The sequence below is a fragment of the Tursiops truncatus genome, chromosome 1 (assembly GCF_011762595.2).
Source record: "Tursiops truncatus isolate mTurTru1 chromosome 1, mTurTru1.mat.Y, whole genome shotgun sequence".
NCBI classification, from domain to species: Eukaryota; Metazoa; Chordata; class Mammalia; order Artiodactyla; family Delphinidae; genus Tursiops; species Tursiops truncatus.
This window is the reverse complement of record NC_047034.1, coordinates 57739722-57752178: the sequence shown is the minus strand read 5'-3', so window position 1 is coordinate 57752178 and position 12457 is coordinate 57739722. Positions and strand designations below refer to the sequence as shown.

Sequence of the window (12457 nt, the reverse complement as noted above, 5' to 3'; positions counted from 1 at the left end):
AGCAGTGAAAGCCCAGAATCTTAACCAGTAGGCCACCAGGGAACTCCCAGAATGCTATTTTTAAAACAAAGACAAGCCTTTGCTCAGAATTCAGTGGTTTCCCATTGTTTCAAAGATAAAGTTTTTAATCCTAATAGGCCCACCTCATCCAACCTTCTTTCTCTCCTTCAGCTGTCCCTTTCTTACTAGCTTCTGCTTCCCCAGCTTTTTTGAACATGGTTAGCATATCAGGGCCGGAGGTCCTTTGCATTTGGTTTTTCTTCAACCTTGAAGCTGCCTGTTTGCCCTTTAGATCCAAGTCAGAAGCTCTCTCTTCAGAGAGGCCTTTAGTGATCAACTTATCTAAAGTAGTTCCACCCTTTCTAAAGTAGTTTCCACCCTTTCATGTTGTCCTGTTTGGTTTTATTTATGGCATTTGTCACCATCTGAAATGATTTTATTTACCTATTATTTGAATCACCAAACTAGAAAGTAAGACCGGAGAGAGCAGATTCTTACCCCTTGTATCTCCAGTGCACAGAATAGCATACATAGTAGGTGTTCAGTAAATGTTTCAAAATATGGATCACTTAATGACTGACATAGATTATAAATAAATTTTACCACATACCATATTGTAGTGAATATCCTTACGTGTATGTGTATTTTGCACGCATTAGTATTTTTTTAGGATAGATTCTTAGACTTTGTTTTAAGCTATGCTGCTGGGTTCTAAACCATTCTTAGCTCTCTACCCAAGCCTTACAAAACAGACCACAGACTGGATTTGGCCATAGGCGTTAGTTTGCCAAAGCCTGCCTTTAGTTCATTGTAAATAGCATGTGAATTGTCTCTGTTTAATGTCAGAATTCCCTTGTGAAATCACCTGGGCCAGACACTTCGGGGGTGGGCAGCTTTTGGACAACTTTTTTTTCCCCATTGTTTTTACCTGTTTATTTTGAGCCAAATCTGGTAATTTCTGTTTTCCTAGAAAACCCTTATTTCAAAGCCTTCTCTTCATGTGTGTATTTTATATCATCTTTCTCATTCTTAGTGTTAACTTAAAATTAGAGTGATTCAGCTAATTTATATATATTTTTTCCAAAAGAGCCAGCTCTTGAATTTATCAGTAGTTATTATTTTTTTTTTTAATTTGATTTTTCTTTTCTGCTTTTTTTTGGGTAACTTTTAAAACATATTGTTTTGTCTGGTAATGAAAGTCCTTAAGAGCATTCCTTTGAATTATATGATTCTGCGCTTTATGGTTTGATAAGAGGTGTGTTTGTTTTTCACTTTCAGTTGATTTTCTTCTACATTTCTAGTTTTGTCTATTAACTTTGTAGCCACAGGAATATTAAACTACTGTCTTATCAATCCCAGGAACAAAAACAGTTTGTTGATTCCTTGTTTATGATGTTCTGACATTTTTTTTTTCTGCTCTGGTATGAGCTGTATTATTACATTGTTCTTCATTACTCCTTCTCAGAGCTACTGATTTCTCCAATTTCATATCTTGCCAGCCTGTTTCCCTCCCTGCCATCCCTGCCCTCTTCCCTTGTACAAATGAAAAACACTACTGTAGGGACTTCCCTGGTGGGGCAGTGGTTAAGAATCCGCCTGCCAATTCAGGGGACATGGGTTCAATCCCTAGTCCAAGAAGATCCCACATGCCGTGGAGCAACTAAGCTTGTGTGCCACAACTGCTGAGCCTGCGCTCTGGAGCCTGCGAGCCACAACTACTGAGCCTGCGAGCCACAACTGCTGAAGCCCGCACACCTAGAGCCCATGCTCCGCAGCAAGAGAAGCCACCGGAATGAGAAGCTCACGCACTGCAGCAAAGAGTAGCCCCCACTCACCTCAACTAGAGAAAGCCCGCACACAGCAACGAAGACCAAATGCAGCCAAAAAAACAAAAACAAAAGAAAAAAACCACTATTGTATATCTCCTATATTAATATTCTACTTTACTTCTGACATTTCTGGTCACCACGTGGAGGGCAGGGTTCCCCACACCAAGCAGTTAGATTCTCCAGCCACTGTCTGGGTGTCCTGAAATTTAACTCAATTCTGATCTAACTACCCAGAGATAGCATTATATCCCAGAGATTAATAAGGGCTCAGTCCCACAAGACTGTCCCCTCAAATACTTCAGATGCCAGTTGAAAGTCCAGATTGTTAACGATTGTTAACCATGCTGCTAGCTAACTGGCTGGCTGGCTGTAAATCATGTTTGATTAATTTGCTAGAGCAGTTCACAGAACTCAGGAAAACAATTTACTTGCTAGATTACTGGTTTATTACAAAGATATTAAAGTATGGGAGTGAATGAAAAGATGTACAGGGCAAGGTCCAGAAGAGTCCCAAGCACATGAGTTTTTGTCCCTGTGTAGTTTATGGAACTCCATCCTCCAGGAAGTGCTCCCAACCTTAATGGAGGCATGAATAATTAAATCTTTGGCCAATGGTGATTAATTCAACCTCCAGCTCCTCTCCCTACCCTGGAGGAGAGGAGGATGGTGTTGAAAGTGCCAGCCCTCTAATCACTTGGTTGATTCCCCTGGCAACCAGCCCTCACCCCTAGAGGCCTTCCTGGAGTCACTACACTAACTTATCCTCAGGTGTGGTTGTAAGGGGCTTGTTATGAATAACAAAAGATACCTTTATCTCCTATTATTTAGGAAATTCCAAGGGTTTTAGCCCTGTGTCAGGAGTGGGGCTGAAGACCAAGTATAATTTTCTTATAAATCACAATATCATACCTTGCAGTCTACACTCCACTTACAATAAATTTGTGTAAATATCTGTAATAACTTCATTTCTAATCCCTCTTGTTTGCTTGGAATCTAGGGGTCCTTGATCTTTTAAAAAATATTTTTTATTGACATAAAATAAACTGCACATACTTAAAGTATACTGTTTGATGCTTTGCATATACACATCATGAAACTCTTACCACAGTCAAGATAATGAACATATCAAGAAAAATTTCCTTCTGTTCCTCCCAGTTCCTATCCATAGGCAATCACTGATCTGCTTCCTGTACCATAGATACATTTGCATTTTGTAGTGTCGACTGAAAAAAAAGCACAACCTAAAAGTTGAGAATTACGTTTTATTTGGCGGACAAAACTGAAGACTTAAGCCTGGAAGTTAGCCTTTCAGATGGCTCTTAGGGACTAGTCCAGAGAGGTAAGGGAGGAGCCAGGATATATAGAAGTTTTGCAACAAAACCCAGGTAGTTGGAACATCAAAAAAGGTTAAGGTTAATTAAAGAAAACCAGATGTCTCAAGTTAATGAATTTAGCTCTTTTCTAGTATGGGAAGATGCAAGGGTCTGGGCTTATTGAAATCATTCCTTTGATATGCACCTTAACTCTCTAGGACCAGTATCCTCCTTTTTCTCCAACCTGGATCCCCTCAGGGTGCACAGTTGGCGGTGGCTGCTGTAGCTACTGGCTTGTTGGCCTGCGGCAACATCCTTTGTTTACTGATATGGGAGGCAACATTTTTCATCCACAGTTGAATTCAGTATATAGTGTATATGTTGGGAGTCTAGCTTCTTTCCTTCACCATAATGACTTTGAGATTTATGCATGTTGTTACATTTATCAGTAGTTCATTCTTTTTTATTACTTGGGTATTCATTCCATTTATGTATATACCACAATATGGTTATCCAGTAACCTGTTCGTGAACAGTTGGGTTGTTTCCAGTGCTTGCCTATTACAAATAAAACTATGAACCAGAGTACAAGTCTGAGTCTTCATATGGACATATATTTTCATTTTCTTGTATAAACATTGGGAATGGAATTGGGATTGTACGGTTTGGGGATTTTTTTCCTTTTAAAGAAGCTGCCAAACTGTTTTCCCAAGTGGTTATACCATTTTACATTCCCACGAGCAGGCTATGAGAGTTCCAGTTCTTCCACATCCTTGTCGACACTTGGTATAATTATTCCGTAGTTTTAGCCAATACGGTAGAAGTATGGAGTTATCTTACTGTGGTCTAAATTTGCATTTCCCAAATACTAATGGTGCTGAAATGCTGAATATCTTTACACGTGTTTATTTGCCACTTGTGTATCTCTGGTGAAGTGTCACATCCTGTGCCCTTTAAAAATAATTGGGTCATGTGTTTTATTATTGAGTTCTGAGAGTTTTGTACATATTCTGGATAAAAGTGTTGCGTCAGATACATGATCTGCAGATGTTTTTTCCCAGACAGTAGATTGTGTTTTCATTGTCAACCGTGAGAACTTTCAAAAGGCAAAAGTCTAGTTTAAAAATTTCATCTTTTATGGATTGTGAGCCCCGCCCCCACCCCCACCAGCATGCGGCTTGCAGGATCTTAGTTCCCCAGCCAGGGACTGAACCCACGCCTTTGGCAGTGAAAGCTCTGAGTCCTAACCACTGGACTGCCAGGGAATTCCCTATGAATTGTGTTTTTAGTGTACTATCTAAGAAGTCTTTATATTTAACCCAGGGTCACAAAGATTTTCTCCTATGGTTTCTCTAGAAGTTTTTATAGTTTCAGGTTTTACCTTTTGTCTGTGGTCCTTTTTAAAAAATTTGAGATATTTTTAACATATGATGTCATATAAGTTTAAGGTGTATTTTTGTGCATTTATATATTGCAGTGTGATTAATTATGCACGTGATGTGTGGAGGTTAAGCATTAGCTTAAACCTCCACACATCACGTGCATAATTATCATTTAAGATCTTAGCTCGAAAAATCTACAAACAGTAAATGCTGGAGAGGGTGTGGAGAAAAGGGAACCCTCTTGCACTGTTGGGGGGAATGTAAATTGATTCAGCCACTATGGAGAACAGTATGGAGGTTCCTTAAAAAGCTAAAAATAGAACTACCATACGACCTAACAATCCCACTACTGGGCATATACCCTGAGAAAACCATAATTCAAAAAGAGTCGTGTACCACAGTGTTCATTGAAGTTCCGTTTACAATAGCCAGGTCATGGAAGCAACCTAAGTGTCCATCGACAGATGAATGGATAAAGATGTGGCACATATATACAATGGAATATTACTCAGCCACAGAAAGAAACGAAATTGAGTTATTTGTAGTGAGGTGGATGGACCTAGAGACTATCATACAGAGGGAAGCAAGAAAGAGAAAAACAAATACCATATGCTAACATATATATATGGAATCTAAAATAAAAAGGTTCTGAAGAACTTAGAGGTGGGATAGGAATAAAGACGCAGACATAGAGAGTGGACTTGAGGACATCGGAAGGGGGAAGGGTAAGCTGGGACGAAGTGAGAGTGGCATGGACTTATATATACTACCAAATATAAAATAGATGGCTAGTGGGAAGCAGCCACATAGCACAGGGAGATCAGCTCGGAGCTTTGTGACCACCTAGAGGGGTGGGATAGGGAGGGTGGGAGGGAAACGCAAGAGGGAGGAGATATGGGGATATATGTATATGTATAGCTGGTTCACTTTGTTATAAAGCAGAAACTAACACACCATTTTAAAGCAATTATACTCCAATAAAGATGTTTAAAAAAAAAAAAGATCTTAGCGGCTTCGAAATACATATACAATGTTGTTGACCATAATCATAATACTGTACATTAGGTCTCCAGAACTTACCCCATCTTCTAACTGCAAGTTTGTACCCTTTGCTATGGTCCATTTTGCATTGAGTTTTGTATATTTTTGTATTCATTCATTCATTCAGCTAGCTAGCTGCACTGGGTCTTAGTTGCGGCATATGGGATCTTTGTTGTGGCATGTGGAATCTAGTTCCCTGAACAGGGATGGAACCCTGGGCCCCCTGCATTGGGGGCACGGAATCTCATCCACTGGACCACCAGGGAAGTCCCAAGTTTTGTATATCTTTCTATATTCTGTTCTGTTGATCTGTTTTACACTGTTATTACAGTGTCTTCATTGCCGCTTTATAAGTCTTGAAATCAGGTGACATTGGCCCTCCAACATTATTTTTCTTTTTAAAATTCTTTTGTTTATCGTAGAAAAACTCCCTCTGAGGTTTTGTTTGGGATTGCTTTGAATCTGCAGATAAACTTGGCAAGAATTGACATATTATTGGGTCTTTTGACCCACAGATATGGCCTATCTCCATTTATCTAGGTCTTCTTTAGTGTTTTGTAGTTTTCAGTATACAAATATTGCACAATTTTTGTCAGATATATCCCTAAGTATTTCCTAGTTTTAATTGCTGTTATAAGTTGTACTTTAATTTCTGATTGTTCGTTGCTACTATGCACTGATATAATTGATTTTTATATGTTGATCTTGTATACAACTTTGCTTAACTCTCTTCTTAGTTCTAGTAGCTTTTTTTAGACTTAGTCAGATTTTCTACGTATATGATCATGTCAGCAAATAGACAGTTTTATTTCATCCTTCCCCATCTGACTTCCTTCCCCCCCCCCCTTGTCTTACTGCACTGGCTTAGAAATTCTAGAACAGTGTTGAACAGAAGTGGTGAGAGTTGATAGCCTTTCTTTGTTCTTTAGAACATGGGTTAAGCATTCAGTCTTTTACCATTAAGTATGATGTTGCTATAGGTTTTTGTTTTTTATTAGTAGACTATTTTTTTTAAATAGGTTGTAATAGATGCCCTTTATCAGGCTGAGTCTTAATTTCCTGAGAAGATTTTATCAGAAATGGGTGTTGTGTTTTGTGAGATACTTTTTCAGCATATATTGAGATAATTGTGTGTGTGTTTTAGTTTACTATATGGTGAACTGTGGCTTCTCCCGCTGCGGAGCCTGATGCACAGGCTCAGCGGCCATGGCTCACGGGCCCAGCCACTCCGCGGCATGTGGGATCTTCCTGGACCGGGGCACGAACCCGTGTCCCCTGCATCGGCAGGCGGACTCTCAACCACTGCGCCACCAGGGAAGCCCCTGTTGGTCATTTCTGAAAGTATTTTTGCTGGATATGGAATTCTAGGTTATCAGTTTTTTCTTTCTAAGTATGTGGCTGCAACATTTTCTCACTTGCATGGTTTCCAACAAGGATTCTGCTCAAATTTTTTTGTTGTTGTTGTTAAACCTCTTAGTTCCTCTTAGTTTAAACCAGGGATTGAACCCGCACCCTTGGCAGTGAAAAGGCAGAGTCCTAACCACTGGCCACCAGGGAATTAATTCCCTCTGCTCTAACTCTTATGTTTATTTCTCTTATTGCTTTTCAGATTTTCTCTTTATCACTAGTTTTGAACAATTTTATTATGATGTGCTTTGGTATGGTTTAGTTCATATTTCTTATGCTTGGACTTCGTTGAGTCTTTTGCATCTGTATTTATAGTTTTCATCAGATTTTGTAAGATTCTGGCCATTATTTTTTCTTTCACCCCACCTCCTTGAGCGACTCCAGTTACACATAGATTAGGCTGTCTAACTCTGTCTCAGGGCTTATCTTTCATGTCTCTGTATTTAATCTTTTTACTTGTTGAACATATAGAATGCAGTTATATAAAATAACTTAACATTTTTGTCCACTAATTCTGATACCTAGGTCAGCTAGATTGGTTTCAGTTGATTGATTCTTCTCTTCAATAAGGTTCATATTTTCCTGCTTCTTTGCCTGCGTAGTTTTTAATTAAATTGTTCAATGTGGATTTTGCCTTCTTGGATGCTGGATATTTTTCCATTTTTTAAAATAAACATTCTTTAGATTTGCTTGGGACTCAGTTACCAGAAACAGTGTGATTTAAAGTCTAGCATGTGAGAATTGGTGCTATTCCCAGTCCTTCCTGAGCAACAGGCAGTGTTCCCTCTGATTATTTCAGATGGTTCTTTCCTGGCTTTGGGTGGTTTCCTCACACACGTACATATTGATACTCTGCTGAATACACAAGGGGGAACAGATCCTCTGCAGATCTGTAGCATTTTCTCTTTGTATACCTCTCTTCTTTCCAGTATTATATCCTAGCTACCTTGGTCATCCTGAATGCCCAGCTTCATTTCTTCAACTTAGGGAGTCTCCCAGCCTCCACTTGGATTCTATTCTGAGTTCCCTTCTCAGTGCCATGACCTGGGAGCTCTCCAGGCAATAAGCTCAGGAAACCATAGGGCTCACTTCATTTCTTTCCTCTCTGTTAGGGATCACATCAATTCAGTATCTTAAGTTCTTGTTTTATTTATATATAAGTAAAATTATACACACCTACCTGCACTGGACAGTATATATAAACACATTACATATGCATGTGTACAAAGTGATTCAGGTTTTATATATATATATATATATATATATATATATATACAAATTCTTTTTCCTACTCTTTTCCATTATGGTTTATTAGTTCCCTGTGCTATACAGTAGGACCTTGTTGTTTATCTATTTTATATATAGTAGTTTGTATCTGCTCATCCCAAACTCCTAGTCTATCCCTCTCCACCCCTCTTACCCCTTTGGTGAAACCACAAGTTTGTTCTCTATGTTTGAGTCTGTTTCTGTTTTGTAAATAAGTTCATTTGTATCATTTTAGATTCTACATGTAAGTGATATCATATGGTATATGTCTTTCTCTTTCTGATTTCACTTAGTATGATAATCTCCAGGTCCATCCATGTAGCTGCAAATGGCATTATTTCATTCTTTTTTATGACTGAGTAGTATTCCATTGTGATACATATCACATCTTTATCCATTCATCTGTTGATGGACACTTAGGTTGCTTCCATGTCTTGGCTATTGTAAATAGTGCTGCTATGAACATAGGGGTGGGGTGCATGTATCTTTTCATATTAGAGATTTCTCTGCATATAGGCCCAGGGGTGGGATTTCTGAAAGTGCCCACATATAACTGGCAAACCATTAGAGTGCAATTGGCTTTTCTGATTTATCCAGTCTTATTGTTTATGGCTTTAAATTCTTTGTCTTTAGAAATGCATGATCTTTTATAGAAATAGGTACATTGTGATAGTTTGTTCTTATCTTTGATTGAATTATCTTTTGAATGCATTTGTACTAGCTTCAATCATGTATTTATGATTTACTTTTGGAGGGGGGTAGTAGGTACTATAAAGTCTTCTTGGGTTTTATACTGGAAAGGCTCATAGGATATGAAAGAATAAATTTATTCTCTATTCTAATGGCCTGAGAAGCTGACTCCCTGGCCATATTTCTTACCTCAGAATATACCCAGTATGTATTTTGTTTATCTGTTTGGTGAAAGAGCATGTACTGAAGGGCATACCATATAGGCAGTAGTTTATTAATAGGGGAAGGAGAAACTTTGTACAGAATTTTGAACCTTAAAAAGAACTACTCAAACTTGAATTTTATTATATATTTACAGGAATTTTCTTTTTTTTTTTTGTATTTGGAAATTCCTTATAATTTAAAGGAAATTTTTTAGTTTATTTAACTCTTAAGTAGGAAAATTAAGGTTCATTTTGTGATTATTTCCAGGCTCTAATGTTTTGTGATGGCTGAGTTGAATTAGATATTCTGTCACCCTACAGTTAAATTGTGTTATGTTAACTTTGTTTTCCTTGTGTAAGCCTATGGACAAGCTGAACTGCCCTATCTTGTTAATTTTGTTTACTTATAAAATTGAACATTTTAATACATTTGCTTAGTGGTATTTCTCTATAGTGAATTGTTTGTTACATATAGCATTAATATTTGGGTTTCTGCAAGTTTTTTTCTTCAATTTGTTGACTTCTTACATAACATTTGCATTTTGTCAAATGTTGAGGTATTTTCCCTGTTGACTCTCAACTTAATATTTTTAACTACAGTTTTCCTCTTGTGATTTGTGAATATTCGGTAGGTTTGCTTCTGAAACGTTTAATGTGAAATACATGCCTGTGTTGTAGGTAAAGTTGAAACTTTATTCAAAACAAAGGAGAAATGTAAACAGGAAGTAGAATTATGTAGGAACACAGAGTTCTGGGCTGGAGATATAAATTTGGCATGATCTGTTGGTAGTTGAAGCCTTAGAATTGGATGAGATTTCCTACAGAGATGAATTTAGAAGGAGAAAGAAGGTGAGGACAGGATGGGTAGCACAGAAGGAAGGACTGGCCTTAGATGGAATGGGAGGAAAGATACACTTCCTTTATTGCAGTGGTTCTGAAGACTGCTTACATATTAGAATTGACTGAGGAGCATTTTCAAAATAAGGATTGATGATGAGATCCCACCTCACATGCCTAGAAACTTTTTTTTTTAATAAATTTATTTATTTTTGGCTGCATTGGGTCTTCCTTGCTGCACGCAGGCTTTCTCTAGTTGCAGTAAGCAGGGGCTACTCTTCGATGTGGTGCGTGGGCTTCTCATTGCAGTGGCTTCTCTTTGTTGCAGAGTATGGGCTCTAGGTGCACAGACTTCAGTAGTTGTGGCATGCAGGCTCAGTAGTTGTGGCTCACAGGCTCTAGAGCGCAGGTTCAGTAGTTGTGGCGCACGGGCCTAGTTGCTCCATGGCATGTGGGATCTTCCCAGACCAAGGCTCGAACCTGTGTCGCCTGCATTGGCAGGCAGATCCTTAACCACTGTGCCACCAGGGAAGTCGCAAACTGGTATGTTTTAAATCCCCAGGTGATTTTAATGTGTGGCAAGAGTTAAGGACCGACCACTGCTTAGCATATATCTGTTTGTAGTAAGTCAGTGAGTCTTGAACTTTTGTGTTTTTCAGAATCACTGGGAGGGCTTTCTAAGGCACAGTGGTTGGCCCCATCCTCAGTTTGATTCAGTAGGTATGGGTTGGAGCCTGAGAATTTGCATTTCTAACAAGTTTCTAGATGATGCTGAGAACCACTGTAACAGTAGGTGAAGGAAAGGAAACCCTTAGGAAAGATGGATGTAGATGCTGGTGGGCTTGTAGGTTTGCCCCTAGGAAGTTTAAGGAGTTTCTTTCTTAACGTTGCGTTGTTTATGATGTAGGCACGTTAGGGTCTCCACTAAGAGTGCTGCATGAGTAGTTGTAGTGTTAAGAGGGGTTTGAGGATTCTTAGGTGTTAAAATTGCCATCAAATGAGGGTGAAAGAACAAGTTGACTTTTTATTATATGTCAGTTAATTTTTTTTCACCTTGAAGAAAGATCTCCTTGAATCTTAGTTCTGTCGTCTAATGAATATGCACTGTCCTCTTTTGTCACTGGAGCTGAATATTCTTCCTGTATATCTTTGTCCATGTTATTGGTGAAAATATGTCAACAGGATAGATTCTCGGAGTATATAGATAGCTCTCTTCACACCGTCATCGTTAGCACCCTTGGGATAAAATTAATTATATACATTCTGCCACATATGATTGTAAGCCATCTTATATTCATTAATGTAGTTCTTTTGGTTTCAGATGAGTCGTTTTCACAATTTATTTCAAGGAAAGATGGTCTATCGTAAATGTATACTTGGAGAAGCTAAGTGATTACAGTTACATGGGGAGGAGGCAGCATGGTGTAAATGGACTGACCCAGAAGCCTTGATTTCAAATCCAATCTTGTTTACCTATGAACATCAGTTTCCTTATCTGTAAAATCAGAATACTAACTGTATCATAAAGTTACTAGACTGAAATGAGATAACAGATGTGAAAATTATTGATAAATTTTATGGAACGCCATAAATACTGTGGCAGGTGATATGAATATAAAATCACGTCTCTGCAGGTGATGCTTATTCTGCAATTGACAAATGTAAAACCAGTACATAAAATGATTTTTATGATGGTAGGGTCTACACAGGCATTCCTTGACTTTGAATGCTTTTTGCATTATATACTACTCTGTGTTATCTTTAGCTCCCATGCTTTTAGCTGTTGATGGTTTATTGGTGGAATTCACCGCCTCCTGTCCTACGTCCACCCTGAAAACAAAATAAACAAAACAAACAGAAAAAATCCAACTCCTAAGGTTGATAATGTACACCTCACTAAATTGAAGGGAAATAGTATGAGAGCTAATTTGTGTCTTTTGCCCTGTTTATTAATAAACTAGTTTTTAATTGGGTACATGAGTTCCAAAGATGAACATTCTCTTTGTATATGAATGTTCATTAAAATACTATGTACTTCTAATAACTTCTTATATATACAGAGATTTGTTTTGACAAGTGTACACCATTTCTTGAACACTTACTCCATAGCCATGAAATAGAATATTGTTTTTATGTACTTTGGGTTTATAAAGAAGTATCTACCCTTTGCAGAACATCAAGAAAATAGAATGTTCTTTCTATTCTAAACTGTTAAACTAATAGATCTTTGTTAGACACATACTGCCTGAAAACACAGGCATGCAGTTTATAGGGAAATGATGTTATCCTTCTGTCATGTTTGGATTCCATATGTGTAAGCTGATCATGCCAGTCATCTCAACCCTATTAAGTTGAATGATATTTGTTTATTAAATAGAAAGACATTATCCATAGATTCACTGTATTTGAACTGTTCATCTCAGTATGGATTGAAACCCTTATTCTCTATAGTGTAGTTAAATGGTTACAAATCATAAACAATATACTCAC

At 38.0% G+C, this 12457-nt stretch overlaps 1 protein-coding gene across 14 annotated transcripts in view; it reads left to right on the top strand.

The window, feature by feature from the left end:
* PRRC2C (proline rich coiled-coil 2C) overlaps nucleotides 1–12457 on the top strand; it is a 99107-nt gene that overhangs the window by 14583 nt on the left and 72067 nt on the right. The gene's annotated exons all lie outside the window — the stretch shown is intronic.